This window comes from Hylobates moloch, unplaced genomic scaffold, assembly GCF_009828535.3.
Source record: "Hylobates moloch isolate HMO894 unplaced genomic scaffold, HMol_V3 SCAFFOLD_13, whole genome shotgun sequence".
Taxonomy (NCBI): domain Eukaryota; kingdom Metazoa; phylum Chordata; class Mammalia; order Primates; family Hylobatidae; genus Hylobates; species Hylobates moloch.
In genome coordinates this window covers 26,331,449-26,337,448 of record NW_026652288.1, presented here as the reverse complement: position 1 = coordinate 26,337,448, position 6,000 = coordinate 26,331,449, and positions in this window count along the sequence as shown.

The following is a 6,000-nucleotide window of genomic DNA, read 5'->3' as shown; positions in this document are numbered from 1 at the left end:
TCTCAAAAAAAAAAAAAAATCCCAAATTCATTTTACTTCTGAGATGGTCTCTAGATCCCCCTCCTCCCTGGTCATCCTCCTCTGGGTGGAGATGCCCACACTAGTTCCCTGAGGAACCCTGCTTTCTAAGGGTTGTATTGCAGTAAAGTACATGATGGACTCTTCTCTGAAGAATTCGAGATATAAAGTTGATACCTGTGGGTTGGATGTTGGTGAGGCCTTTTGAGGGCACCCTGGTCAGGGCCAGGCATGATTTGAAGTAGCTACACTTTTTTTTTTTTTAAATTTTTATTTCAACAGTTCTTGGGGTACGATTGGTTTGTGGTTACAAGGATAAATTCTTTAGTGGTGATTTCTGAGATTTTAGTGCACCCATCACCTGAGCAGTATACATTGTACCCAGTTTGTACTCTTTTATCACTCCTCCCCCTCCCAAGAAGTACCTACACTTCTACAAAGAACAAAGCAAGCCAGGCATGATGGCCCACACCTGTAATCTCAGCACTTTTGGAGGCTGAGGCAGGAGGATCACTTGAGGCCAGGAGTTTAAGACCAGCCTGGGCAATATAGTGAGACTCCGTCTCTGTTTTTAAAAAGAAGAAGAAAAAGAACAAAGCAACTTTTCTTGAGCATGGGGATTTCTGAGGTCAGCGCCTTGAGCGACCTGTTTCTAAGTGGTAGGGAAAGCAATGTGTTCTCATTTACAGCCAAAAGGATCCCAGGGCTGCCCTGAAATACTGAGGAAACCACTCAGTCATCTTAACTGGCTGCTAATGAGCTGATCCATAATTTAAAAGTGGCTTCAAAGCCACTTTTCTTGCTTTAAGAAACAGCAAAAGGAAGGGGGCAGGGGAGACACAGAATCAGACCTATCCTTATCTAAGCTGAGGTGGTTTGCAGGGGGCCAGGGTGGAGGGGGTGTGGGCGGTGGGTACACACATGTGTGTGCCAAGCAGGGAAGAGCATGCCTATTTCCTGCCCGATCCTACAAGGGTTTCTATAATCCCCTTCGTGAAGGTGACCTGAGGACCTGCCTTTGACAGAAGAGACCTGGATTTAGACTCCTAGATGATGAATCTCCTCCTGCCCCATAGCGACTGCCCAGAACCTCCCCAAGTTCTGCTCTTCTTCTTGCTGATCACTTAGTAAGTTACACACAAAACTAAAACCCAAGTGTCTGCCATTTGGGTGTTCTAAGCCCTATGGCCTTATAGGGCCACCTTGCTTTACATCCAAGAGAAAATAGATCAAGCCCTCAACCCACAATAGAGGAAAACACAAGGTTTCCTGCAATAATTCTGAGGACCTTTTACTCTGGTATCCTGTTTCTACTGAAATCCAGTCCTCCCTTCCTCCCTTCCCTCCTTCCCTCCCCCCTCCCTCCCTCCCCCTTCTTTCCTTCCTTCCTTCCTTCCTTCCTTCCTTCCTTCCTCCCTCCCTCCCTCCCTCGGCTGCTATCATTTCTGCCTTGTATCAAGACAAATGTAAAACATAGATTATTTTCCTTGATTTCCTCCAAGTAGCTCTAGCATAAGGCACATGAAACACGTTTTTCCTGTGTGTAATTGGGAGAGCTACGTTGCATTTTAGCACAGAAAATACCTTAAGGTTGATATTCCTTTGGCTGTGTCCTCTACCCACCTCCCTGCTCCCATGAGCCATTTTGCCTCCTTGAGGCCCAGCCTCTACCAGACTCATTCTCTCTCTCTCTCTCTCTCTCTCACACACACACACACAGCCTGACTCCCATAGCATCCTTTTCCTCTCTCCTGTGGAGTAGTCAGCCCCCATCCCCCACCCCAGACTGCATCTGGGCCCATCTCTGTCTGCTTAGAAACCCACTAAAGACCAGCTTTGAAATTACTTTTTCCTTTAACACTACCAAATTATCCGTCATAACTCCTTTCCCTAGCAGCCTCTACAGGCATGTAAAAATGCATCATCCTTTTGATATGAATTATACCACCCCCTTAGAAGGCAGAAGAAGCTAGAATAATTTTGCTGGTTGTTTAAATAGCAGCTTTTTCTTTTCTGTTGCTCAAGTTTAACTATAGCCCAGAGATGCTTCCATCGGCCCCACCTGCTTTGTTGGATAAATCTTACCCCACCTGGCTCCATCCTGCACTTGTCAGCACTTCCCCAGCCACACCCTACCTCCCCAGTACATGAGACTTCTCAAAATAGCCCAAGCCCTTATGTCCCCGTTCTGCCTCCCAAGCTGGAGTATCAGCCACGGGGTACCTTGAGCCATCAGAAGGCCCTCTTTTCCCTCCTCCAGGGAGATCTTAGGGCCCTGCTGCTTGTCTGGGGTCAGTCTCCCATGCCACCCTGCTTCTGTGTGGCTGAGGGTCTCCCAGTGTGTGATTCAGATCCAGGGTCCCTAGCCCTGGCAAGTCCCCCACACCTAGCAGAGCACCTGGCTCATGAGAAGCACTCCAGACACGTTCACCTGCCTCGTCCAGAGTTGCACTGTGTCCTGGGCCCAGGGTGGAAGCAGTCAGACTGGAATTCAGTCTCTCAAGGTTTGCACAAACTACAGCCTGCTCCTTGGGCTGCCCCGTGGTTTCTGAGCAGGCAGCCTGGGCAAGAAAAAGGAGCCCCGCTCTGAGAGGTGAGACACAGGCCAGTTCTGCTCTCAGCTCACTCCAAGTGCTGGACAACCTCTTACCCCTACTTGGGCCTCTGTCTGTCATCTGAAAAAGGAGGGGGTGGATTCGATAAGGCCCAGAGAGCTACAACAGAGTCCTGGGAAGGAGATGATCTTACCTCTGGTAGGAGTTCACTATGGTCCCCAGAGCCAGGTGGCCTGTGAGGGCGGAGGCTGTGCTGCCTCAGCTGGAGGGATGAAGGCTGCACCAGTTCCTGGCCTGGGGTGTCCAGGATGGTGGTGCCCTGAGGAATGGAGGGAGGTCAGTGTGGCTGGGGCGCAGTGGGTGAGGCAGAGAGCCACTCAGGATGGGGCTGGAGAGACAGGCAGGGACACGTAGGCCATAGCAAGGTATCGGTATTTTGTGGTAAGTGCCATGGAAAGCCATCGAGGAGGTTTTTGTGGGGGCCTGACATGATCTGATCTGTTTTTAAAGATCCTGCTGCCTTGGTGTGGAATGGACTAAAGGGAGGCCAGAGGAGAATCAGGGCCATGCAGGGGCAGGCGCATTGGTCCGAGTGGGAGAGCAAGGTGCCAGACAAGGGTAAATGGTGACGATGGAGGTAGAAATGATCATTTTTGCAATCAATACGGTGGGTAAGGATACTGGACAACAGGGGTCTCTTACCACCTAGTTTCCAGCAGTTTCACCAGGACTCAGGTACCTCTGTCTGTCTACATATAATGCAGCTCAGCTAGCCTCAGGAGGAAGGGTGGTCAGATGGGCTAGGCTTCCCAAACTTCACTGCTAACCTAGAAGGTGACTAAGGTGGGAGGCTTGTGTCTTCCTCTCAGTGACTCCAGTAACGATAGGAACTGATGGGAGCAGAGGTTGGGGTGCCTGTGCAAGGGGTTGGAGCTTGGCCACCCCCCTGCATCAACACTGGGGAAGAACACCCCAAATGTCATCAGCCTCCAGGCCTAAAACTGGCCTCGCCTGCAGCCCTGTCCCGGCAGCAGCAAAGACTAGCTCCTGCGGGCCAACCAGTTGAGATTCAGGAACTCTCTCCTCTAGAGGTGCTTCAGACTCAGCTCGGTCCGCTCCAACTCCCAGAGGCCTTTGGGCTGATTTCCTGCTTCTAGCTCTGCTGGCCAGGGGTGGCTGATGGAGGCAACTCAGTTGATTGAGTTTGCCTGGCAGGCGGATTGGTGCTCTCTGGGAATGGGGATAGAGGCGGGATCCTGCGAGACAGAGGAAGAGGGAGAAGAGCAAATAGGGGCTTGGTGTGAGAGGGGTGGGCCATTTGCTAAATAAAATTTAAATCCTTGCCATGGTGGCTGCCAAGAAGAGAGAAGTGACTGATGAAAACCATATGTCTCTAAGTAAGTGGAAAGACAAGCCCTGCTTGGTGTGTGGAAGATGTTGCTGTTGGTCTCCCATGCAATGGAAAAATCTCCTGTTTTAAAGAATACAATGTTAAGAGGCACTCTGAGACAAACCACATTTCGCAATTAAGTAGTTTACAAGGTCAGTAAAGGAAGGACAAAATAAACCAGCCGAAAAGGTCTTGCTCAATAACAAAATTTGTTTAAAAGTTGAATCTTACAGTACAAAACTGTAATATAGGCTCATCACATAGTTTTTGGAAAAAACGAATAGCCAAAAAGATGAAACTTTTGAGGGATGGAGAAGCAGATCAAAGTGCCTTAAGTACTGATACAGCTATTGTATCTCCTAATGTTTGAAAAAAAAAAAAAGTAATTTTTAAAAAAACTTAAACTGTATCACTTTTTACTCTTTCTAAACTGACCCGGAGACAAACTAAAAGCAGAGACACAGACAAACGTAACTACTGTTCACTCAGTCTGCAGAACAGAATTCTAATTTCATCATCCAACATTCAAGTTCCAGCATAATGTGGTTCCAACTGTCCTTTTTCTGAATTTTCCTCCATGGAACACTGTTGCCCCGGCCCCTCTCCCCCACCGCCTCCCCCTGCCACACAATCCATCCTGTTTCAGGCTGCCACCGTGAGGCTTCCTGGTACACCTACTTCCTCCTGGGATGTCTTTCCTCCCAGCTGTATGGAAAAATGTTAGCCCTTCTTTAAGACTATCAATTTCCAAATTCTACCCATTCCACCGTAATTTCCATTTGATACTTTTGCATAGATTCCAATTCTCTGGTGAAATTCTCCATCTTGTCATCTGTTTCCTTAACTATGTTAATCACACTTATTTTGAAGTCTGTGTCAGGGAGCTCCAGTATCTGGGTCACCTGCGGGGCTGTTTCTATGACGGAGATACTTTTTGGCTCCGACTGATGCTGTCCTTTATCATGGAGGATTTACTTCATTTTCCGGAAGGCAGTTAGAGAAGGGAAGGTCATTCGTAATCCAGGCTGCGGTTGAGCTGGTTTGAAGCTGTCAGGCTTTTTGAAGGCCGCTCTATTTCCAGCTCACCCTGCCTCCTGGTGTGTAACCCATCTGAGGTTCTCACTGGAAGTCTGGCTTGTTCTTTAGGACTCTTACTCTTTGGTGGGACTTCAATTCCAAGTCTGTCTTCCAAGCCCCACGAGACTGCCAAAAACTCCGCTCCGCTTCCCGGTCTCTTAGCCACGCTTCACTCCTTGGCTGGGTGCTGCTTACGGATCCGTGAATGCCTTCCAGAGAAAGGGGCCTTAGAAGCTAACCTCCACGTGCTTCTCTTCCCCAGACATCTTGGCCCCCAGGTCCTGCTTGTCTTGTAGTTTGAACTCCAAATTTATCTCCCAGCCCTTCGAAATTGCCAGTCTCCTACTCAAGTTCTCAGCTTCTTATCCACACTTTCTGCTTGGCTTTAGCCTCTTGGCCCCCACGCTGCTCATGAATCAGCAGATGCCTCAAGGGGAGGAGTGGCGCTGATGCTACCCACAGGCTTCCCTTCCCCCGGGGACCCTGCCCTCTCCAGCCTGGCTGCCCTCAACAGACAGCTTTTGGACTTTATCCAGCTCATTCCTGGTGGGAGGACTGGCCTCTAAGGAGCTACTCTGACACTGCGGAAGGTGAAGTCTTCTATCCATCCATTAGAATGTAAGCTCCGTGAGGGCAGGAACCATGTCTCTGCCACTGCTGAGATCGCTGGCTGATCTCAATCATGGCTTTAAACATTCCTGGACATTCCCGAATGCCTGTCTGCAGCCCAGAGCTCTGTTCTGAGCCCCTAGCCCCACATATCTAAGTGCCCCCTTGTCATCTCCATGCAGCTGTTACACAGATATCTCAAACTCAACATGTCCAAAATCTTGTTCTTCTACCCAGATCTGCATCTCCTCCCTTCATCTTGCTGCTTACGTCAGAAACCCCAGGGTCACCGTGACAATTCCTGCTCCCTCCTCTCCCACATCCAATCTCCCCGTGTTGCCGATTCCACCT